Source organism: Balaenoptera borealis (assembly GCF_965194805.1).
Source record: "Balaenoptera borealis genome assembly, chromosome: 1".
Taxonomy (NCBI): Eukaryota; Metazoa; Chordata; class Mammalia; order Artiodactyla; family Balaenopteridae; genus Balaenoptera; species Balaenoptera borealis.
Genome location: NC_138860.1, coordinates 51453801 through 51479185, shown reverse-complemented (window position 1 = coordinate 51479185; position 25385 = coordinate 51453801). Strand labels below are relative to the sequence as shown.

General features: G+C 39.3%; 1 long non-coding RNA gene across 1 annotated transcript; it reads right to left on the bottom strand.

The window, feature by feature from the left end:
- Positions 1-1223: 1223 nt before the first annotated feature.
- Positions 1224-25385, bottom strand: LOC309636306. Its single transcript, XR_014249393.1, has 3 exons — positions 24761-25385; positions 17243-24439; positions 1224-16363 (listed from the first exon to the last, which is right to left on the bottom strand). It is a non-coding gene; the product is annotated as an uncharacterized lncRNA (long non-coding RNA).

Below are 25385 nucleotides of genomic sequence, written 5' to 3'. Positions count from 1 at the left end.
AGATGCATATCAAGGGAATACATTTAACAAGCCCAGACTCTTGCACCTTCCCATACATAGAAAAACACTAAAGTCATTAACTTGAGATGTTTGTTTTTCGTGTGTGATTAGCAGTAATCTTTTGATGTTCGACTACATTTTTTTTTCAGCAAAAATTTCTATGTATCCTGGCTCCTCCCTTACCTCTTTGGAACAGTCGTCAGAGCTGTCTGAGAGGCATCTTCCCGGGCTATAGTCCTCGGTAATGTCCTCGAATAAAACATAATTCTCAACTTTTAGGCTGTGCATTTTTTTTCAGTTGACAGTTTAAATGCCTTACCAAAAAAAAAAAAAAAAAATCAACATATATGGGTCTATGAATTTACCCTCATTGACTAATCTAATAACCTTATCGAGAAAAGAAACAATGGTACTTTATTTTTTTCGTATTTTAATTTTATTGCATATAGTTGGTTTACAATGTTGTGTTAGTTTCAGGTGTACAGCAAAGTGATTCAGTTATACATACACATATATTCATTCTTTTTTAGATTCTCCTCTCATATAGGTTAGCACAGAATATTGAGTAGAGTTCCCTGTGCTATACAGTAGGTCCTGAAACAAGGGTACTTTAAAATGAACAACGGTACATTAGAATTGTTCTTAATGAACAATGGCTGTCTTCAGTGGTTACTGCTTTTTTTGATATACGCTGACAAGGTATCTATTAATTAGCTTTTGGTTAAGAATTGATTTTACAGTCTCAAAGGAACATATTTCTGAAAATTGATTATTGACATTCTCTTTGCTTATGTCTTTCTGACATTTTAGGGATTGCTGCCAGTACTAGCATGATCAATGGTCCTAGTTTGCCAGGGTTGTAGCACTGAAAAGTCCCACTTAATGGGAAACCCCTCCACAGGACACAAAGTTTCCACACTGGTGCAACAGCTTGGGGGAAACCTGCAAAAGCCTTGTGGCAGCCCACAAAAATAGAGTCTGAAAGCAACACTGTTTTTAGGGTCAAATGGCTCCAACACAAACTACCCCACCTGTGTAGTCACTGGTTGCTGTTTTTACTCCTGAAGCTGATGTTGGCAACCTTAATTACCAGTTCACAATAATGAATCATCCATTGTTGCCTTGCTAGGAGTGATACAATTTAAGTGGGCAATTTAAATGCCTTGTAACAATCCATTTTTGGCTTTGCCTGTGGATTAACTATTATGCTTTGTATCAAGATAGTACTAGTTTAACTTTTAACACTGGGAATACTGTGAATTTTCTAAGAATTCAGGTAATGAAAAAGAACAATTACAACACCTACACCCGCATGATCTAAACATGAAAAAGAAAGTTAGACAACTGTGTTATTTTAATGAGAGGTAGATGGAAGGAGCCATACAGCACGATTAAGAAAGTAAATAACCAAAACAGAGCATACTACACAATTTGCAGAAAAGAATTTGGAATTGAACATTGTGAAGGGGAAGTGAAAGCTCTGACTCTGAGAATCTCACAAATCCAGAGTGAGAAAGGCAAGTACTTCTAAATCAATCAAAAGTTTTCTCCTCTCCCCCAAAGACATCAATACTCAGTCTAAAATAGACTGAACTGAATTAGTTAGGCCATACCAAACAAGTTAACATGGATTAACATGCATTATTGTATCTTTTCCTAAACACTTTGATATAAAATAAACACATTTTAAAATGTTTTATATGAAATTAATAACACATATGTGTATAGTTTACACACACACACATATATTTGGGGAGGGGGGCAGTCTGGTAGGGCAGTATTCCAGTCTGGCTCTCTAAAAAGTTGGCCACTCTTGCATTGGCCATTCAGTCACTAATTATTTATTAAGTTCTTACTATGTGCCAGATACTGTGTCAGGGTCTAAGGTTACAGCTGTAAAAAGGCAAAAAAAAAAAAAAAAAAAAAATCCCTTCTCAAGAAAACTATAGTCTAATGGGGTATTCAGCTGAGATAACAGACACTATAATATATTGAAGTGCTAAGAGAGAGGAAATGACCTAAAAGCACAGAGGCAGGGCAAAGAAGGCTTCCACTAGAGTGGGAATCTGGAAGATGAACATGAGTCAGCCAGGGGAAGCTGGGGGTTGGAGAAAGGGCAGAAAGAAGCATCCTCTGGGCCCTAAATAAGGTCAGTGAGAGCAGGGCACAAGTGGGGAGCTATGAAGTTTTCTATCAGGTTTTTTTCAAGCATCAGCAAATATTTGTGAGTGTTTGCTGTGTCTCCTATGAGAGATACAAAGAACAGTGGATAATCATGTGAGTGATTACAATACAGTGGGAATATAAGACTTAAAAAGTTAAATATCAACACAGGAACAAAACAGCACAAGAGATGTCACAAGTTAAGATACAAATTCAGTTAACATTTTAAGTGATTTAGCTCAATGCTTTTACATTATAATTTGAAACTTTTGAAAAAAAATTGAATGTGCAGAAAAGCTGGAAGAACAGTATAATGAAGCTTCATATTCCTCCCCACCTAGATTCACCAACTGTTGACATCTTGTTACACCTGCTTCATCTCTCTCCATATGAGGACACTTCCCTTTTGCCAAAACATCTGAAACTAGGTTTCAGACATCTGTACATTACCCTTGAATATGTCAGCCTGCATCTCCTAGAACAGAAACATTCTCCTACAAGAGCACAATGCCCTAACTACACCTAAGAATATCATCATGAACTCAATAACGTCACGCAACATTCAGTCAATACTCAAATTTCCCCAAATGTCCCCCAAACATTCCTTCATAACTGTTCCCCCCACCTATCACATTTGAAAGTTCTTCTGTACCTTGTAATGTACTTCTACTGTGCCTGGAAAACAAATGTAACCTCTTTTGGTCTATTTCCTCTCCTTAAAGATTAGCTACACATTAACATTTATTCTACTTGGACTTATTGGATCTGTGATGAATGATTTATGATTGGATCTGTGAAGAACACAATTTGGAAAGCATTTCAGGATAGGCAGCCACATTACAAAAGTAACCTCTAGGTGTCCTCCTTGGATAGAAGAAATCTGTAGCTATTTGCTACCGAGGACTTTTCCAGAGCAGTCATTATTTGAAGACATACATTTTTCTTTGGTCAGCATAGATCAAAGAGTCTAATAATGCCTCAGAATTCTAAACAGAACATAAATAAGCTCAATTTATATGATTCTACAAACATTTGGCACACATGAACTAGGTTGCAAACTGGGAGATGTGAGGATAATAAAGTCACAGGACAAAAATAAACCAGCGTTAAGTATTCAGACTTGTTTCCCCACTTCCATCCCTTTCTAAAAGGATTTTTTTATTGCTCAATATTGTGCCTTTGTTATAACTGCTCAGTTAAATGGGCAGATGAGGACATTGAGACACAGAGATGAAATTACTTGCCCAAAGGTCACATACCTAATAAGTAGCAGAGCTATGATTCAAACTTAGGTAGTTTGGCTCCAAAGTCCATGGACTTCGTCCTGTAATGATGCTATCAAGCCATTACAAAATAATGAGTTCGTCTTCATGTGTCATCATTCTTTTTCTTCATAGATAGTTACTGCCACAAGGTCATAATGTAGGATTAAAACAGTGTGAGAGGTCACTTAATCTTCATGTGCTGGATCAATCCAAACCATTTGAATGCATTTTAGAATTTCCCTTCCTAAGTTGCTAAAACTTCATGTAATTGTACATAAGCCTGAACATTAAGGTTCTTATTTAAAATGGAATTGGACCCCAAATCCGAAGATGGTCCTGGAACCAACCCCAGGTTTTTAATGAGTTTGAAGCAGGCAGGATTTAAGGGCCAGTCAGCACTCCATATCAGTGGAGGATTTGTACTTCAAAAAATATCTCCCCCACTTAATTTAGATATGTACCCCACACCCACCATTGAAAACCAGTGCTCTGAATGAGTCCTAAAGAAATTAAGGAAAGAAGAAATCCTTATCTTTTTTTTTTTTAATAGAGGATGTGCATTTCTTTATTTCTTTATTTTTATTTTTGGCTGGGTTGGGTCTTCATTGCTGCGCGCAGGCTTTCTCTAGTTGCGGCGAGTGGAGGCTACTCTTCAATGCAGTGCATGGTCTTCTCACTGCAGAGGCTTCTCTTGTTGTGGAGCACGAGCTCTAGGCGTGCAGGCTTAAGTAGTTGTGGCACGCGGGCTCAGTAGTTGTGGCTCATGGGCTCTAGAGCACAGGCTCAATAGTTGTGGCGCACGGGCTTAGTTATTCCGCAGCATGTGGGGTACTCCCGGGCCAGGGATTGAACCCGTTGTCCCCTGTATTGGCAGGCAGATTCTTAACCACTGTGCCACCAGGGAAATCCCAAGAAATCCTTATCTTGTGTATTATTCACAGCAAAGTTAACATCCTACCTTGCATTATAAAGTTGGGATACAGTATAAAATAAATAAGCTACAGGATGTATTGTACAGCAAAGGAAATACAGCCAATATTTTTTAATAACTATAAATGGAGTGTAATCTTTAAAAATTGTAACTCACTACGTTGTACACCTGAAACTTACATAATATTGTAAATCAACTATACCTCAAAAAAAAATAAATAAATAAAATGCAAAAAAAATTTTTTTAATAAAAAATAAAGTTGGGGTACACATCAATGTACCTACCCCTCCTCCCTCCCTTTAGTGAGGTAAGCACTAGGAAGTTACCTTGGTCACTTTTATCCATTGACCATGAAAGAGACCCCCCACCCCCACCCCGGCAATCACACATCCACAAAAGCAGGTGTGCAGAGAACTATAAGACAGTCAGCATATCTGGCTTCAAAGATGAGTAGGTCAATTATCTGGGAAAGATAGTGTAATTAGGACTTTTGTGTTTGGGAGTTGAAAATAAAAAGTTTCCTGACTCGTTGAGTTATGGATCACCCTTGTGAGAGAAAAGGCTCTGGGTCACAAATGGTGAACATTTCAACCCACATTGACTAAGGTGACCAAACATCCTGTTACCAAGTCCAAGCTCACACTGCTTGCTGCGTGACAGGCCCACAGATCAAGAGACAGTCGTTGGAGCAAGGATTAGAGACTTTATTTGGAAAGCTGGCAGACCGAGAAGATGGTGGACCCATGTTCCAAAGAACCATCTTGCCTGAATCAGAATTCAGGGTTCTTTTATACTAAAAGGGAAGGGAGTAAAGTCAAACATTTTCTGGTTCTGGTCAGCCTCCAGAGGGGATGTGTTCATTTCTTCCTGCTTGCAGTCATTCACAGGTGGGCCTGGTCAGGATGATTCCTGTGAGCTAAACAAAGGTATTTTAGCTTAATGCTTATTACCTGGAAGGCAGGGTTCCCAGAGATGGGCCATTTTGTATAATTTAAGCTTATAGGCAGCATGCCTTTAGTGATTAACTTGTAATAGAATACAAAGGTTCTTCCCTATTACAGTCCCAGATGGTCTGAGACAGGGGATCGTTTCCTAGGACAAGAAACTTTCATTGTTAAAACCAGGAAAGTCCCAGGCAAACCAGGACAAGTCAATCATCCTAACTGACACAGTGCTCTTGTGGTGCCTGGTCTATGAGGTGATGGGTCTGAGAAAAACGAGCACCAATGAAACCCCTTTGAAAATCAACCTTAGATGAGCTTATCACTGAATGAAAAGGACCATCCTCCCTCAAGGTTCTATCATGGCCTGTGCTGAGATCAGGGTCAGAAGGGTACCAGTATCTTCTGTCAGTAGAGTTAGACCAGTGGTCAGTAGCATCACTGTGAAACAATAGGAACAATAGACTGGTCCACTTTAGGGACTGCCCACTTGGATACTGTATTAGTTAACACCAGTTGTTTCCTTAGTCAGTCGTTCTCAAACTTCAGTGTGCATCAGGATCAACAGGAGACTTGCTGGGCCCCATCTCCGGAGTTCTGATCTGGGTAAGAGACTGAAAATTTGGATTTCTAACAAATTGCCAGGTGATACTGACGCTGCTGGTCTGGGGCCATATTTTGAGAGCCGCTTAATCTTAATATTAGATGAGTTGGCAAAAATCTCAGTAGTTTAGCATAATCTTCATTCACCCAACAGTCCAAAGTGTGTGTTTCTGTTTAGGTGGTTCTCTTAGGCAGCTCTCCTCTGAATGGTAACTCAAGCACCCAAGTTCCTCCGTGTGGTTCTGCCAACTTCAATATTGTGTTCCCAAGGTTGCTCTGGGGATCATTACCTTCCAGCGATCAAACATGGGGATAGGGGACAAGCATGAAGGATCACTCCTGGGAAGCTTTTTGTTTGTTTGTTTTTTGTTTGTTTTTGGCCGTGCTGCACGGCTGGCGGGATCTTAGTTCCCCGACCAGGGATTGAACCTGGGCCCTGGCAGTGAGAGCACCCAGCCCTAGCCACTGGACCGCCAGGGAATTCCCCAATCCTGGGAAGTTTTTATGGATCCGGCCTAGAAGTTACTATATTTTTCAGACAAATGGCCAACACCTAACTGCAAGAAAGACTAGGAACTGTTGTCAAACTATGTGCCCAGGAAGAAGAGAACATGGGTTTGGTCTCTGCCACAGTCTTCTCTCCTGGCCATCAAATATCCATTTCATCCCTTTTTACCATATACAGAACACAATCCTCTTTCTCCACCAAGGGAAACAACTCAAAATCTCTTCCAGTCATTACATCAAGCTCAAAATCCAGGATCTCTGGGTGACACAGTATTTTCTGTGTCAGTATTTTCTAGGTCTGGAAATAGCTCCTCATGGTCTGATGACTTTAGAATTAGGGAAACAAGTTTTCTGTAAATTGTCCTCTCCCCTCCCCTACATTCAATGGCAGAGCTGGGACATACTATCCACAGTAAAACAAACAAACAAACAAACAAACCCCCATTCAGGAAAAAGAAGAAGAGGAGGTAACACACAGTTGCCAGTCCTTTGCAATTGTGAAAACCAGCTGCGCAGGCACTGTGAAGACCTCTGTATTGGTGTGGAAGAATTTCCTTGATTAGACCATGGTCCTGCTCTTTGGGAAGAATTCCTCTTCCCAATTTTCTCTGCAGTCCCTGGCTCCATCTTCTAAGAGGCTCTTCCTTTTCCGTTATCCTTCATGGCCACATCTGAAGCCAATGTCAGAGAGCGCGTCATCTTTGGGGACTTTCACAGCGTGTTCCCTGCCCACGCAAATGTGGAGGCTTGAGAGCTGTTTTAAAATTTCCTGGATAGGCAAAAGCTTTATAGACTAGGCTTGTGGGTTCTTTATCAATACAATTCCAAGTTCCAGAACTTGGCTATTCTGATCTATTTGCTTTGAGACTCAGGTGCCAGTAACTACTCCCGAAGTTATTTACTAGACCTAGGGTTGCCAGATAAAATATTGGGTATCCTGTATTTTTATTTGCTAAATTTGGCAACCATATCTAGATCCATTTCTCAGGGTCATCTTAATTCTTTGCTTCTTTACCTCATGATTTGCTCTTTCACCTAAAAAGTGGTTACCTTAAGGGTTGGCAGAGAAGAGAACATCCTTAATTGCCTAATTGCCACACAGCTGTCATTTTGTTTACTCAGTAGTCTTGCTGAGCCTTTTTCTCTCAAGGCTTTTTTTATCTTATCCTTTAATATTTGGAATCTAGAAGCCATAGGATTTCCCAGCCTTATAAAGCTCATGATCTCTGGATTTTCCTCATCCTCTTTGATCTCTGCCTGAATTGAGTCCAGCTCAATTCTAGCCTACACTCATCTCTTTCAAGAATAACTTGCTGAGAGCAGAAAGTTAAAATTCAAATACACTAGCATTCAAACTCTTTCCAACCACTTCCCTATAGCAGGGATTCTAGACCTAAGGATTTGTAACTTGGATGGTACATTAAGTCAAGTTCTCTGGAAGCAGACACTGAAATGAGGATTCATGTGCAAGTGATTTATTAAGGATTAACCAGGAATGAGGGAAAAACAGAATAACGATAGGATGCAATTTTAGGCAAAGTTCCAACCTCAGCTTGATCCAACAGGGGAACTCTGGAGCATATGTTATACCTCAGAGCAAAGAAGCTGGGTTGTCATACATCCTCACCAGTCACTTACTGGCCATGGCTGCCCTCTGGACTTAAACACCCATGCATTTCCAAATTTCTACATCTGTAGACAAAGGGCTCCCATAGCCCAAGGACGGTGCTCTGAAATGTCTCAGGTGAAAGCTGGTAAAGCAAATGTAATAGAAACTGTGGGATTAGCAGATGGAACCCCTACAAAGGATCTGAGGAGATCAGGCAGAGAACCAACAGTGTCCACCAACATGGGAAACAAATTACATCTTTATTTTCACTAACCCCAACTGAAAGTTAACATTTCCTTTATTCAGTTATGAATGTAGGCAACAAATCACAGTAGTATTAGCAGCTCCTGTGAATTATGTCCCAGGTATATTCATATAATATTATAGTTGTTGCATACATGTTGTAACATACCTCAAGATATTGTTTACACTCATATACTCATTGCTACTTTGAAATTATGATAGTCCCAAGATTTGCAGTTGGCAGGCTGGAGACCCAGGAGAGCTGACGGTATAGTTCTAGTCTGAGTCTGGAGGCCTGAGACCCAGAAGAGCCAATGATGTAAGTTCTAGTCCAAGTCTGAGTCTCAAGACAGAATACCAGTGTCCCAGCTTGAAGACAGTCAGGCAAAGAGTGAATGAATTCTCCCTTACTCAGCATTTTTATTCTATTCAGGCCTGCAATGGATTGGATGAGGCCCACCTACATTGGGGTGGGCAATCTGCTTTGCTTGTCTACTAATTCAAATACTAATCTCATCCAGAAACACACTCACAGACACACCAGGAACGTTTGACCAAATACTTGGGCACCCAGTGCCCAGTCAAGTTAACACATAAAATTAACCATCACACATTCCTAGATCTTGTTATTTAATGGATTAATAAAGATGCAGATATGTTACTGTATCACATCTTTGCTTTTTAAAAGTATTTTCCTAAGCATTTGTCAATACAGTTGGTTTTCTGGTACACATTTTATTTCATACATTTAAAAATATTACTTTGAAATGGGGTCTGTCAGCTTCACCAAACTGCCATAGGGGTACGTGGCACCAAAACGAAAAAAGGAAAGGAAGGAAGGAAGGGAAAAAAGAAAGAGAAGAGATGAAAAGATTAACCTCTCTGCCCTAGAATTACAAATGCATTTAGGCACACAGTCATCCTTCTAAGTTATTTCAAGTGATGTCTTATCAAATCTTTTTTTAGCGCATAATATGCGTCTCCATTTTTCTAAGTTTGGATATCTGTTTCCTTACTTCCCACTGCTGATCCACTAAGCTGATGTCACAGATTTTAGGGTTTTGTATATGTTAGCTGCAGAGCTCTATGAATGAGATTTTGCCCTTTTAAAAGAGACCACAGAGAAATCCATTCTCCTTTCTGCTATGTGAAGACACAGCAAAAAGATGGCCATCTATGAACAAGGAAGCAGGGCCTCACCAGGCACAGAATCTGGCAGCACCTTGATCTTGGACTTCCCAGCCTCCAGAGCTGTGAGAAATAAATTTCTGTTGTTTATAAGCCACTCAGTGTATGGTATTCTGTTACAGCAGCTGAACAGACTAAGATAACAGCACTCCATCCACTTCAAGATACTAATGTCCTGTATTGGTTAAGGTAAAACTATCTGCTATAATAAATAAATGCTCAATCTCAGTGGCTTAACAATAAAAATAACATTTAATGCAGTGTTCATGGGTCACAGCACATGACTGTCCTGGGTGATTCTCCTGGGCAGCTCCCACTCAAGAGATGATGTAGGTACCCAGAATCCCTCCATCTTGTGGCCCCATCATCTTTACCAGATGGATTTCCTCATCCAGCTAGAAAGAAAGAGAGAAAGGAGGATTGTGCTTGAGAGGTTAATGGCTAGAACTCAGTGACATGACCCCACCTAACTGCAAGAGAAGCTGGGAAATATAGTAGAGCTGTATGTCCAGAGAGAAGAAATGGTTGGTGTAGGATTGCCAGATAAAATATAGGACACCTAGTTAAATTTAAATTTCAGATAAATAACAAATAATTTTTTTAGTATAAGTTATATTCCATATAATATTTGGGCATCTTGTATGTTTACATGCTAAATCTAACAATCCTAGCTTTGGTGATCAGCTGACAGTCTTCGTCACAGGCAGGATGTCAGACTGACCTTTTGAACTGCTTAAGGCCTTGAGTTAATTGAAAATTCAGCGGGAGGAAGGAGCCTGAAGAGATAGCAATTCTAGACTTCCTGATAAGTGGATTTGGGACTAGTGCAATTTATTTGGGAAGATGAAAAGGTGGGACAATATTTGTATCATGTGTTCATGGAGACAATAAGTTACATTACCAGGGGCCTTATCCAGGATATTTATGAATTCCCATCTAGCACATACTTATAGTATGGACTAATTGAAACTCCCAAAGTGGGAAGTATTGAATATTTTTTAGACAATGGCTATGATGCTACAGACAGGCTAGGGTACATGGATGGATGAGATACTTAAAGTCCCTGCTAATGTGGTAGACAGAGACTAGAGTCTGTGGTGAGTCTGAGATTGAAAGGATTCTAAACTATGCTTCAAAACCAGGCAGATATAGAGTGGTTGGCAGAATATGCAGGAGAGAGGACATGATGATATTAATTTCTTCTTTGTGATCCCCATCCCTGGAGAGTTTTGTGTAATGTAGACATATAGAAGGTAGTTTCTAAAGCTTCTAACTCAGACTCCAAAAATTTCTAAAAAATAACAGCACTCTTCTTGAAGCAAGGACTGTGGCAAGTCTTGGTGTTCAAGAAAACGCAAATTACCCCAAGCCTAGATAAGCCATCAGAGACATGCCCAACGCGTTATGTTGCAATAGTCTGTGGGAAAGGGCATTCAGCCTGTGATAGAAGTAATGATTTCCAGAATCTGAGGGTATTATCTGGAATGACCTTTCCACCCCCGGGAAAGAAAGAAATAAAATTTTACGACAAATTGCTGAAGTCCTACAAAAGAAGCAGATATTAGAAGGGGACTAGATATCAATATAGTGTTCCAATGATGGTGCCCTAAAAGTTATTGATGACCCCGTGTAGAAAATATCTTTATAAATGTGGTGAAGTGGTTGTAGGTTCTTTTTTTTTTTAATTTAATTTTATTTTATACAGCAGGTTCTTATTAGTTATCTATTTTATACATATTAGTGTATACATGTCAATCCCAATCTCCCAAGTCATCCCACCACCATCACCCACCCCACCCCCAAGTGTTTGTAGGTTCTTAAAAGTATCTAGGTGAAACAGTTTTTTCCATTTTTAAAAATTATGATTATATATGGTAAAACTCACTCTTTACTAACACTGTACCCTAGTACATTTCTGTGAGTTTTGAGTCATTTAACTACCACCAAAATCAAGATATGGAACAGTTCTTCTGTCTTCTAAAAAACTGCCCTCTTTGTAATCAACCCCTCCCCCAAACCCTGCCAGTCCCTGGCATCCACTGATGTGTTTTCTGTCCCTATGACCTCTGCTTTTTCTAGAATATAATATAAATGGAATCATATAGTATGTAACTTTGTGAGTCTGTCTTGTTTCACTTAGGATAATGCTTTTGAGATCCATCCATGTTGTTGCATGTATTAGGATTTAGGACCTTAAGACTTAAACAAGGGCTTCCCTGGTGGCGCAGTGGTTGGGAATCTGCCTGCCAGTGCAGGGGATATGGGTTCGAGCCCTGGTCTGGGAGGATCCCACATGCCGCGGAGCAACTAGGCCCGTGAGCCACAATTACTGAGCCTGCGCGTCTGGAGCCTGTGCTCCGCAACAAGAGAGGCCGCGATAGTGAGAGGCCCGCGCACCGCGATGAAGAGTGGTCCCCACTTGCCGCAACTAGAGAAAGCCCTCGCACAGAAACAAAGACCCAACACAGCCATAAATTAATTAATTAATTAATTAATTAATTAAAAAAAAAAAGACTTAAACAAAAATTTTTTTTGAGAATATAGAGAATCGTCGGATCTCTCTGGTCAGAAGTTTTAAGACTAGACTCAGAGAAAGGGGAAGCTCCAAATTCAAAACTATTAAGACATCATACACATTTAGGGGCTTTGCTCCAAAAACTTATCTCCAATGGATGCCATAGAGAAATCAAGTTATCAGAGACACTGCTTTTAATGAAGGGCAGAGACATAGGCTAAAGCTGTGAAACTGCCTCCAAGATTTCTAGAATTAAGGAGGTTAATTCTGAAAGAGGAAAAGAAGACGTAATCCTTTTGAAAGAGCCATCAAGACCCACTCTAAGGTCCCTACAGTCAATTGGGAATGTTAGCAGCTCTGAGCTTTGTTTGGGAGTAATCATCAAAGACTCTTAAGGCCAGAAGGAACTGCCCAGCTATGTCCTTGCTTTTATTTGCTCTGGAAAAGATGGGTATGTATAGAAGGCTGCACAAAGGAGAACCATAAAAGCTAAGGCATGTTTTGGAGTTTTCAAGAAACAAAGGTGAACCCAGAGAAAAGAGGATCCCAAGGCTGATAGAAGCTCTTTCTCCTTTCATAGGTAGCAAAGGATCCAAGATGGAGAGAAGAGGCTGGAATGCTCACAAAACAACAGAAAATAGGCAGTATGGGGGCTGGCCGCATCCAAGCAAGACCACCTCCTACTTGGCTGCCTAAAAGGTAGTTACTGTCCATTCTTTGAATCCCATGGCAGGAACCAAGGAACGTACAGGAAGGAGGGCCCATAAGTACAAATAAAGAGCTATCTCTTCTCTTTTGTGGGGCCCAGGGACTTAGAAGATGGTCATAACTCTGAGGATGAAGGCTTGGCTGGAACTTCAGGCTAGAAAAACAATGTATCTTTCTGTTTGGAGCTAAATTTAGCAGTAATTTGCTAGGCTTCCAAAGAGGAAAAGAGAAAAATTAGCCAGAACCTTGGGTCCATAAAGTAGCAAATACTTGAGTACATCCTGATTCTGGGTCCAGGACCAGATTATGGCCCATAAGGCAGCAGTGCATGTGGATAGAGGATATTGTTATGAACAAGTATCCTGCCAGTGCCTTGGCAGAAGCCAGAACAGAGGACCAGCCAGCACTCTGTAGAGGCCAGCTGCCATTTGCTATCAGCATTCCATTTCATGATAGCAGCAAGAAATTCTGTGCACTGGTTACCCTGGATTCTCCAAGCATCCTAGACTACAAGGATCCAGTATTCACACTCTGAGGAAAAACTAGGGCATGAGTAAACCCCAAGCCTGGGGACTAGGGAAGTGGAGTCTCTGATTACATATATTTTTATAAAACCATGTCATATAGAGCTTTGTACCCTTCACAATGCTTTTTAAAATTCCCCATTTAATTAAATCTTTATTGAGTACCCATTACGTACAAAGCACTGTTGAGGAAGGTCAAGTTCACATATTACTCCCCTTTACCTAGTAACTTGAAACACCATTTATATCAGTAATACACTTATGAAGAACTAATCACAATGATCTGTCCAACAAACCATTCTACAATTTCTTTAAGAATTATTCCAGGGAATTCCCTGGCTGTCCAGTGGTTAGGACTTGGCTCTTTCACTGCTATGGTCTGGGTTCGATCCCTGGTCAGGGAACTAAGATCCAGCAAGCCACAGGACTAGCCCCCCCCCAAAAAAGAATTATTCAAAAAAGATTTAATGAGATCCTATGTACTAAGTGGCAGGCATTGGACTAGGCTCAGGCTCAGAGGTAGAAAAGTGAACAGGTAGTCTTTTACCTCAAGGAATATGGTCTAATGGATATATAAATCATACAACCATTTTATTTATATTTACATATGTGAAATTTAGAGCCTTGATTGTAAGCATTGTAAACACTGGATTGGCTTTATAAAAGGGAGGAATGGGTATAGTAAGAATAATGAAATATGCACGTTTAAAACCACACAGCATAGTGTCTGACACATAGTAGGTGCTCAGTAAATATTTATTCATTTGCCATATGATTGTATTTGAAGGTATTCTGGTAAAAAAGGTATTAGAGGGATGTGTGCTAGTTATTTATTTACTTTTTTTAAAAAAGGAAAGCACAGATTTCTACATGCTATGTTCTGTCTCTCATACTGAAGGGATTTACTTTATACTATCTCATCCTTGACCTGTAAAAAGGTTTTACACATCAGAAAGGGGAATTCTCATTTAGCTCTGTAATTATAGGGAAAATTTTTATACGGGCAGTCCAGTCATACTGGTATAAAGGATTGGGCTGCTAGTTAAGGGTCTATGTGGTGAGATTGTTTTGAGAACTGTCTGTTCCAAAGTACTCTGACCACAGATTTGCAAGCATCCTTGGAATCATTCCAGAAGAATCTCGACTTTGGGTAAGATTCTATTTCAAAAAGTTCCCAGAGTGTAATTCTATTAGAGAACACATTGATAAGTCCATACCTGTTAAAACATTAGCAGTGATTAGTTCATCAGATCGATTTACAGGACAATTAAATATCTCTGACAGGTGAGTTTTGCTGTATATAAGTTAAATCTCATTAAAACAGACAAAATTTCAACATAGAGAAATGACATCTGGACTTTTAGAGACATTCAGAAAATTATTAAGTACATTTTCTTGAGCTAGGAAAAGAAAGAGCAATCTTAAGACAATAACAACATTACTCTGGGTTTATCTAATGCCTTTCCTCTGAGAAATGAATGTACATATTTCTTATTTTTATTATTCTGATTCATCAGCCTCTAAAGTAATCTATTTAAAAACATGTTGTTTAAACATAAATCCTGAAGACATTATAAATTAACATCCAGAAGTATTCCAAATAAAATTCCACTGAATGGGGCACTAAAAAGAAAGTCCTGCTGGTATAACATAAATTCAGTTCTCTTGTATTTGAAGAACTCCTCTAAAAAGGTGTGTTTTTGTTTTCAGAGACATTGAATCCAAAATTTTGCATTCACCTTTTAGGCTAACTATAGTGAACTCTGTGCTTTATAACCTAATGAATTAACCTGCAGGCACCAGAACAATAATGCCAGAATAGTCTGTTCTCTACCGAGTGAGATTTCAGGGGTTCTGAAAACCTTCTCCACTAAAACAATGCTTTCTTGTCCTCTACCAATGACAGTAACAGATAAGATTGGAGACCTCACATTTTTGTCACTCTTACTCAGAGTAGCACAGAGGTATAAGATCCAAATTGTTTTATAAAATGCAATAAGTTGAGTTAAAACTCACATTAGAGTATGAAAGTCTGATATCATAATACATTTTTGATAAGGGGGAAGGTGGAGCCTGGGAAAGTAACATATTAGTCTGTGACCTTCCTGGTGAGAAATTTCACTGCTTTACAATCTCCATTGTGAAGTAGTACATACTAACCTTTATTTGTTTAATATTTACCTTCCAACTGCTTCAAGGTGTGTCCTGACCAAGTAGGCTAAGCTGACAGGTGGGGTAACATCAGAGGTCAGGACTACATATATATCTCATTTGACTCTAACTTCTACTTTGCATCTGCCTTTAGCTATCCAAATTCAGACATGGAAATATGTGTATAGTAGGTGGAGGAATTTCAGAAGAAAACCAGACTTACTTTCAGGATAAGAGAGTAGATTTTACTGTTTTATCAAAAGGAGGGCTCTTGACACGGGGAGCGGGAAGGGTAAGCTGGGACGAAGTGAGAGAGTAGCATTGACATATATACACTACCAAATGTAAAATAGATAGTTAGTGGGAAGCAGCTGCATAGCACAGGGAGATCAGCTCGGTGCTTTGTGACCACCTAGAGGGGTGGGATAGGGAGGGTGGGAGGGAGGTGCAAGAGGGAAGGGATATGGGGATATATGTATACATACAGCTGATTCACTTTGTTATAAAGCAGAAACTAACACAACATTGTAAAGCAATTATACTCCAATAAAGATGTTAAAAAAAAAAAAGGAGGGTTCTTGGTGACACCTGGAATATGTTCAGAAAATAAATGGGTTTATCTTCGTGTTGATCTCATTTATAATAAATTGCATAGGTCTCCTAGAAATTTTTTAAAAATGGAGCTCGTGACACAAGGATTTATAAGAAAGAAAGAATGAAAGAAAGAAAGAAAAGAAAAGTTTCAAAAAATTGGAAATTTGTCAAAAGTAATTGAACCATTAAGTACAAGATCATTAAGCACAAAAATGCTTCTATATAGGACCTCCCTGGTGGTCTAGTGGTTAAGACTCTGTGCTCCCAATGCTGGGGGCATGGGTTCGATCCCTGCTTGGGGAACTAAGATTACCACATGCTTTGTGACCAAAAAAAAAAAAAAAACTTCTATACATTACAAAAAAACAAAAAAAAAAACCTTACTGACATTAAAATGTGAAACCTTTTGGGAAATGTTAACCTGGGTTTTTTTTTGTTTTTTGTTTTTCTTTTTAAACATCTTTATTGGAGTATAATTGCTTTACAATGGTGTGTTAGTTTCTGCTTTATAACAAAGTGAATCAGTTATACATATACATATGTTCCCATATCTCTTCCCTCTTGCATCTCCCTCCCTCCCACCCTCCCTATCCCACCCCTCTAGGTGGTCACAAAGCACAGAGCTGATCTCCCTGAGCTATGCGGCTGCTTCCCACTAGCTATCTATTTTACATTTGGTAGTGTATATATGTCCATGACAATCTCTCACCCTGTCACATCTCACCCCTCCCCCTCCCCATATCCTCAAGTCCATTCTCTAGTAGGTCTGTGTCTTTATTCCCGTCTTGCCACTAGGTCACTAGGTTCTTCATGACCTTTTTTTTTTTTTTTTCCTTAGATTCCATATATATGTGTTAGCATACTGTATTTGTTTTTCTCTTTCTGACTTACTTCACTCTGTATGACAGACTCTAACTCCATCCACCTCATTACAAATACCTCCATTTCATTTCTTTTTATGGCTGAGTAATATTCCATTGTATATATGTGCCACATCTTCTTTATCCATTCATCCGATGATGGACACTTAGGTTGCTTCCATGTCCTGGCTATTGTAAATAGAGCTGCAATGAACATTTTGGTACATGACTCTTTTTGAATTATGGTTTTCTCAGGGTATATGCCCAGTAGTGGGATTGCTGGGTCATATGGTAGTTCTATTTTTAGTTTTTTAAGGAACCTCCATACTGTTCTCCATAGTGGCTGTATCAATTTACATTCCCACCAACAGTGCAAGAGGGTTCCCTTTTCTCCACACCCTCTCCAGCATTTATTGTTTCTAGATTTTTTGATGATTAACCTGGGTTTTTTAACTTGTACATAGTATTATAGAAAGCCCTTGGTTAAAAGTCAACAGTCATGGTAGTCAAGTCCACACTATTACATTAACTACCTGAACGAAGTTGAGAAATCCATTTAAACCTGCTTGTTTTCAGTTTCTGCATCCATAGGATAAAAAGGCTCAGTGATCTCTGACTCATTTAAGCGCTATCATTCTGTATTGTCAGTCACTGGTCATAATTTTAGCTCTAAATCCTATCTTGAAATCTCACATATTTATTAGAAGACATTTCCTACAGTTTCAACTAGCATGTGCATTTACCAAACTAACTTCTTGAATTTCACAACTGCATAAGTAAATTGAGAAAAAACAGTGAATCTTTACTGATATATACAGGCATCATATTATCTTTCTATAAAAAACAAGGACTAGACTTGCTATTTTTATTAGGATCAGGTTTCCTCAGACTGGCCCAAGGCAAGGCTATGAAACTATGAGGTTCATTATAAGTGGGCTATCGCCTCTTCACTTCCTCCTATTTGCTAATATGGCCTTTGGCAGAACCCCAAGTGCCTCTGCTTTCACAGAACTCTGCAGGTGCCCAATACCCACCTTTCTTCCTAACCTCTTCATGTTCCACCTCTATGTTCACCCTTTAATACAGTGCCTCATTACTAAATTCTTTATTACTTACCCACAACAATCAATGTCCATTCTTTTTTTTTTTTTTTTTTTTAATTTGTTTATTTGGTTGTGCCGGGTCTTATTTATTTATTTATTTATTTTTTAAAATTTTTGACTGTGTTGGATCTTCGTTTCTGTGCGAGGGCTTTCTCTAGTTGTGGCAAGCGGGGGCCACTCTTCATCGTGGTGCGCGGGCTTTTCACTATCGCAGCCTCTCTTGCTGCAGGGCACAGGCTCCAGACGCGCAGGCTCAGTAATTGTGGCTCACGGGCCTAGTTGCTCCGCGGCATGTGGGATCTTCCCAGACCAGGGCTCGAACCGGTGTTCCTTGCATTAGCAGGCAGATTCTCAACCACTGCGCCACCAGGGAAGCCCCAATGTCCATTCTTAAAGTTCCTAATTCAGTGGGTATAATGAGGAAAATTATCTGATTAAACAAGTTAATGTTAAGTAGTGAATATATCTGCACCTTGTTTCAGAAAGTATAATTGATGGACTTTCATACTCAGCAGCAAAGTAAAAGAATTTTAGGGAGTGGAGGGAAATTTGGGCAAGTACAAGTGCCAGAAAGAGCCTTTCTGCTTTACAGCCTTGTTACCCCAAGTATGGTACTAGGACCAGTAGCAATGGAATCACCTGGGGGCTTATTAGAAATTCAGAATCCTGGGCCCTCCCAGCCCTACTAGTCAAAATCTGCAATTTTTACAAGATAGGAGGAGGAGGTGGTAGTTTCTTTACACATTAAAGTTTGAGAAGCTTTGCTTTACAGTATTTTACATAGGTGGACACTTTCCCTCTCTGGTTTAAGGTCAGCTAACTCTTGCTTATGAGAATCTGTATTCAAATGAAGACCCATTTTTGCTTCTAAGCAGCCTTCCTTCTAATTTTTGACCCACCAATACAGACTCCATTGTAATTTAATACATTTGGAGAGGAGGAGGCATTACAAAAAGCTCTCATTTAACACAGTATTGAAGGGAAGTAGAGCAACTGGAAATTAGAAAACTATGTAGGATACACAGGTACAATAGTGAAAGCAGAAGCCAATGGTTGATAAAAGATTTCAACCCACATGACAATCAAAAGAAAGTACTCACGAAAATGGAATCACTGCACAATTGCTAGGACTGCTATTGGTAAGAGTGGTGAAGGGCGTTAGTTTGTATATATGTCAAAGGTATTAATGAAGGTAGCCAATCCAATCCAACTAATTCTACAGAGTTCTTTTCAATTTCCATCTCCTGTCCTCCACAAGGCCTTCTCTGACTCCGCCTACAACACTGCCTTTATTAAGGTAACCAACTGGCCTATTTGCCCAGGACTATCTTGCATTTCTCTCTGAAGGTTCTGTGTCCCAGGAAGCCCTTCAGTCCCCAGCAAACCAGGATCATTGGTCACCCTCCCCCCAGTCCACATTGGAAGTACTACTCCCTACTTTGAACTTCTTTAGCTGTCTGAACTCTCACCATTAATTTAGCGCTTCTTTTGCTTTATGTGGTAATTATTTGTATACAAGAAATGTTTCCCAGATAAACATTTCCTTATAAACTACTTAAGGACAGAACTTGTCTTTAATGATTTCTTTTACTCCATACAGCATGAAACCAGTGTCAGGCACACGTGAACCAGTTAGCTGTGTTGATGGAAATAATCAATAAACAATCTATAATAGGAATAGAAAAGAGTTTTATTTGAGCCAAATTGAAGACTATAGCCCCAGAGACAGCCTCTCAGATAACTGTGAGGAACTGCTTTGGAGAAGCATGGTTTTCAGCATGGTTTTATATATTGTTGGAACAAAGAACATCAAACAAGTCAGGGATACATTCCTGCAACATTTCAAAAAAAAGAGATCACCCTATTCACAATGAGTTGTATCACCTTGGTGTCTGGGAAGGGAGTCTTACCATTGAAGGAATACCAGCATTGGTATTCAAGGAGGGGAGCCATTTAATCTTATTTTATTTTATGGCCACGCCGCGTGTCTTGTGGGATCTTAGTTCCCCGGTCAGGGATTGAACCCAGGCCCTCAGCAGTGACAGCATGGAGTACTAACCACTGGACCACCAGGGAATTCCCTAATCTTTATTTTTAACATGGACATTCTTTACTTCTGGTCAGTGCATACTTTTCTTTAATAATTTAAGCAGATATATTAACACAACATTGTAAATCAACTACACTTCAATAAAAAAATAAAATAAAATAAAGCAGATGTATAATGTATGTTTGGTAAGCTAAAACCAGGCTGTTTTAGTTAGTACAAAATTCAAGTTAACTCACATTTAAGCCAGAATGACTTCCCCATACCTCAGTATGTGAAAATTTCTTTCATCACTTCCCCCCTTTAGACTGTAAATCTTTCAACAGAAAGCATTGATGATCAAAATATTTGTCCCTTGATGCCAGAGATTGCTGCTTGCCCTGGGTCCATCATGTCCCTCAGGGCTAGGCCTCTTTTTTTTGTTGTTTATATGTGTATAGAGATTTGCCTAGTTATCCACATTGAGGGTAAACTAATCAGATATAGTGAACAAGCACACAGGTATGCGAATGGGAAAATATTTTAGAGACTGTACACTTTAGCAATTGCACTGAATTGTCACATAAACATTGTACACATGCTTTTAGCAGTAGGCTTAAAGCAAGCAGTGATACATGTCATGATATCTAGGAAAAGAATAATAATACATACTATGACAATGATAATCATCTGTAAAGCAAAACAGAAAAAAAATGTCTATTCCTGAGGGGAGTCTACTGAACAGATCATTTAAAGGGTTAGTTTTTCTTACATCTTGTAACCATTTTGCTTTTGGGGAAGTTTTTTCTGGGTGTGTCAACTTCTCCAGAGGTACTGATATAAGTGTAACAAGTAGTATGAGTAATAGCACAAATACCTCCTTGTTTAGCCCGTAGAAAATCTAAGGCAGGGACTTCCCTGGTAGCGCAGTGGTTAAGAATCCACCTGCCAATGCAGCGGACACGGGTTCAAGCCCTGGTCCAGGAAGATCCCACATGCTGCGGAGCAACTAAGCCCATGTGCCACAACTACTGAGCCCGCGCACCATAACTACTGAAGCCCGCACGCTTAGAGCCTGTGCTCCACAACAAGAGAAGCCACAACAATGAGAAGTCCGCACACAGCTACGAAGAGTAGCCCCCACTCGCCGCAGCTAGAAAAAGCCCACACACAACAACGAAGACCCAACACAGCCAAAAATAAATTAATTAATTTTTTTAAAAAAAGAAAGAAAATCTAAGGCAACCTTGTTATCTAATATTACTTGGGCTAAGGAATTTAGGGGTGTCTATTGTGCTAAAATGCTTTTTACAGTCTTTTGGCTATTTGACCAATAGTGGCTGATAGATTTCTGATCATCTCTTTGTTTACATGTACTCTTGCATTAGGAACCAGGATTCCCAAAAGATTTTGCCACCAGGTATCTTGGTTTCTTGCTAACATGAATCTTTTTTTTTTTTTTTTTTTTAATTTTATTTATTTATTTATTTATTTATTTTGTCTGTGTTGGGTCTTTGTTGCTGTGCGAGGGCTTTCTCTAGTTGCGGTGAGCGGGGGCCACTCTTCATCACGGTGCGCGGGTCTCTCACTGTCGCGGCCTCTCTTGTTGCGGAGCACAGGCTCCAGACGCGCAGGCTCAGTAGTTGTGGCTCACGGGCCCAGTTGCTCCGCGGCATGTGGGATCCTCCCAGACCAGGGCTCGAACCCGCGTCCCCTGCATTGGCAGGCAGACTCCCAACCACTGCGTCACCAGGGAAGCCCCTAACATGAATCTTTTGACTCTGTAATGAAGAAAGGAAGGAAGTTCATCTGTTTCCTTATGTACAGAAAATGGGGTAACATAATGTCCTTATAAATATAAACTTTCTATTTACCAGCTATTAAGACGTTTATATGCCCATCCTTGGGAAAGTGGATCAGTTCCAGTACCACATACGAAGACAAAACCTGGGAGAGCACAAGTGATCCCTCCCAGAGTGCTCTCATTGATAGCCTTATTAACTGGAAGTTTTGTCAACACAATATTAAACTATGGGTCATTTCTCTTGCAGGCTTTCCAAAAGTCATTTGCATGGTATTTAACATATGGGAGTTGCTGGCATAATTTATTTGCATTTTTCTCTTTAAGACATTTTTCAATAGAGTAAGAGACAGAGTGAAGGGATCCTGGGGTAAGTTGTGCTCAGTCTCTGAGGACTGAGGATAGTATCTGAGGATACTAGATGGACACATACTAATGTGTCCATCTAGTATGTTGAAGAATTTGAACGTGAAAGGTTAGGCCAGAGGGGGATTGGTCTAGAGGGATGGCAATATTAAGTACATCTGAAAGTCAGTGATAGGTATTAAGAGGGGCCTATATTGGTCTTATGTTGACTGAGGAATTTGATGATAGATCCAACAATTGGTTACATTGCCCCAGAAGTATACTTTGTGATAAATTTACTAAGAATTTTTTTTGCCATCCTGAATACGGGGTCAAAAGTATAGCTAGAAGTAAAACAATAACTTTAGATTTTGATAGGGTGACAAACATTTGGTAAGCTTTCAATTGAGCTAGTAGAATGGGTCTCACAGTCCTGGTCTGAGTTCTTGGGTAAGCTGTTTACTACTGTTGTCATCTTTTTCTTATCCTGGTGTGAGTGTTGTTTGAGGTCAGCAGTTCTTTCCATAGACCAGTCCAGTACAGAGGCCCTTCTTAAGTGGAAAATATAAATTCAAGAGTCAACGCCCTTCAGTTTTATTGTGCATATGCTACCTGATAAGGGCACTTTCATCTAGGTTGGAGAGAGAGTCCTTTAACTGATGTCTTTCTCCAGTATGTATAATCCCCTGGTTGTGGGTCATGGGGCATCTGATCTTCATCCAAAGATAGATTACTGTGATTAGCTTCAGAAACAAGCTTAGAGTATCCTTTTAATAATTCAATTAAATTTTATTATAATGTAACATAGTAACAAGAAGCCAACTAGGAAGTGAGTCGAAGGCAGAAAATACCAAACCTCAAAGACAGTAACACTTAAAACTTAATATCCATAAAGGTATATTGTTGAAACATAATTTTTTATCTTTAAAATTATCCTATTTCTATCAAATATAGTTAAATTAAAACCAGTTTGTTTGCTAAATAAGTCTGGTTTCAATAAATTTGGCCTGATTATTTACATAAGTATAATTGATCGTATAGGCTCTTTTAAATTTTGCTTCGCTGGAACTTTTCATAAGGAATCTCAAAGTGAACTTTTAAAAGACCTCTCAAGGCCAGGAGAGCCATGCCAAGGACTTGTCATCAGATCCCATCTGCAATAGCTACAGATTTAGGTGGATATCTCTCTTCTTGAGGTCCAAAATATCTTGAGGTTCCTGCACCTGCCAGGAAGTGGCCTTCCTTCCTTCCTGGAAAGCTCCTGTTGGGAACCTAAGAGTTTCCAAATTCTGGAGGGATCAGGTAGAGAGAAAAGATAAATGCTTCAATTCTCTTAACAAGGGTATAATTTACTAAATTGCTGTAAGTCATAATTAGCTTAAGGCGAAAATTTCCCTTGCATCTGGACAACAAAGATTAAAAGCTAGTAATATTTCAGACAAAAAGTTGTAAAATTATAATCATATTTATCAGTTCATTCAAAGCCGTGTAATTAATTTTTGTTCTACTTGAGTCCAGTTTTTTCCATTAGTTCTGTCCACATTGCCTGATGACTGAGGGTGATAGTATTGACAGTGATAATTTCAAGAAGTTTGTGAGGTTTTTGTTGATTTGCCCAGTAAGTGGGTGCCTTGATCACTGGAGACTGTAGAACTATACCCCAAGTGGAAAACACATTTTCTAAGTTTCTTTTTCATTGTGAGGGCATCAGCTTGCAGCAAGCAGAGGCTTTAACCTTCAAACAAAAAGATGGGGTTGGCCAGGGAGCCAAAAAGAGCCAAGCTGTTTTGGGTTTCCCATAGCCCTGACTGTTTAATTCACAGATATTGTTTACCCATCTTAATTTCTCTGATCTAGGAGCAGACTCTTGCCATGTTATCAGGACATCAGGATGGCAAAAGTCTGACAATGAGGGGTAAATTTTTGCAAAAACAGAATGGACTTTATCTACACATGCCATAATCTTTACAGATTCTGTCGGTGTTGTCTTTGTTTTTTTTTTTTTAAATATTTATTTATTTATTTGGTTGCACCAGGTCTTAGTTGTGGCATGCAGTATCTTCATTGTTGCCTGTGGGATCTTCGTTGCGGCACGTGGGATCTAGTTCCCTAACCCGGGCCCCCTGCATTGGGAGCGTGGAATCTTAACCACTGGACCACCAGGGAAGTCCCTGTTGCTGTTGTCTTTGTATGAAAGTCAACTAGGGCATTTCCCTAATACTCAGGTTCAGTCCCTTTCATGTGAGCCTAAATTTTGATGACAAATAACATTTTATGTTAGGACATATAAGATTTCTATGAATTTCATATAATTTCTCAAATACTTATATATAAACACAACATAAAGAAGGCTTAATGTTACCTTTTTTTTTTTTAAGGAATTACTTTATTTTTATTTTTTATTTATTTATGGCTGTGTTGGGTCTTCGTTTCTGTGCGAGGGCTTTCTCTAGTTGTGGCGAGCGGGGGCCACTCTTCATCGCGGTGCGCGGGCCTCTCACTATCGCGGCCTCTCTTGTTGCGGAGCACAGGCTCCAGACATGCAGGCTCAGTAATTGTGGCTCACGGGCCCAGTTGCTCCGCGGCATGTGGGATCTTCCCAGACCAGGGCTCGAACCCGTGTCCCCTGCATTAGCAGGCAGATTCTCAACCACTGCGCCACCAGGGAAGCCCTTAATGTTACCTTTTATTTGACAATGCTTCCCATGTAATTTAATATACAAAATAAGCCTAATTAGTTTAATATCTCTCTTTGAGGTGCTTCAGGACAAAATCACTTTCTTTTCCCTTAACAAAATACATTTCCATTCTTCTTATCTCCTTTTACTAAAAACACACATCTTATTTTCCTTGTATACTGAAATGCTTCCCTTATTACTTCTAGTAGCTTTAATTACACCTATGTTATAATTTTTAACCCTTAAAAAACCTTAATCTCTTGAGAAGCAGGCTATTGTAAACTGTCATATCAGCACTTCCTGATTGGTAAATCTGTGAACACATTTTATAACCTCTAGAAACGTACATTTTCTTATAACATTCTTCCCTCAATGTGGTATAAGACATAGGTCTAATAAATCCAAACATCTTTAGTTTTTCTTTAGTAAGAAAAGTAGGTAAACTTAGACTTGCTTAGCAATTAATGTTTCAGTATTTTATCATAATGAGAAATGATCTGGATATTCAATGAATTCTCATCATTCAATTTAACTTAGCAAAACTCTGAAGTTTCAAGTTACCAAAAATTGGAGAAACTATTTTTAGGTAGACAGACCATAAAATATAATCATTCTTTTTTAAAAATTGAA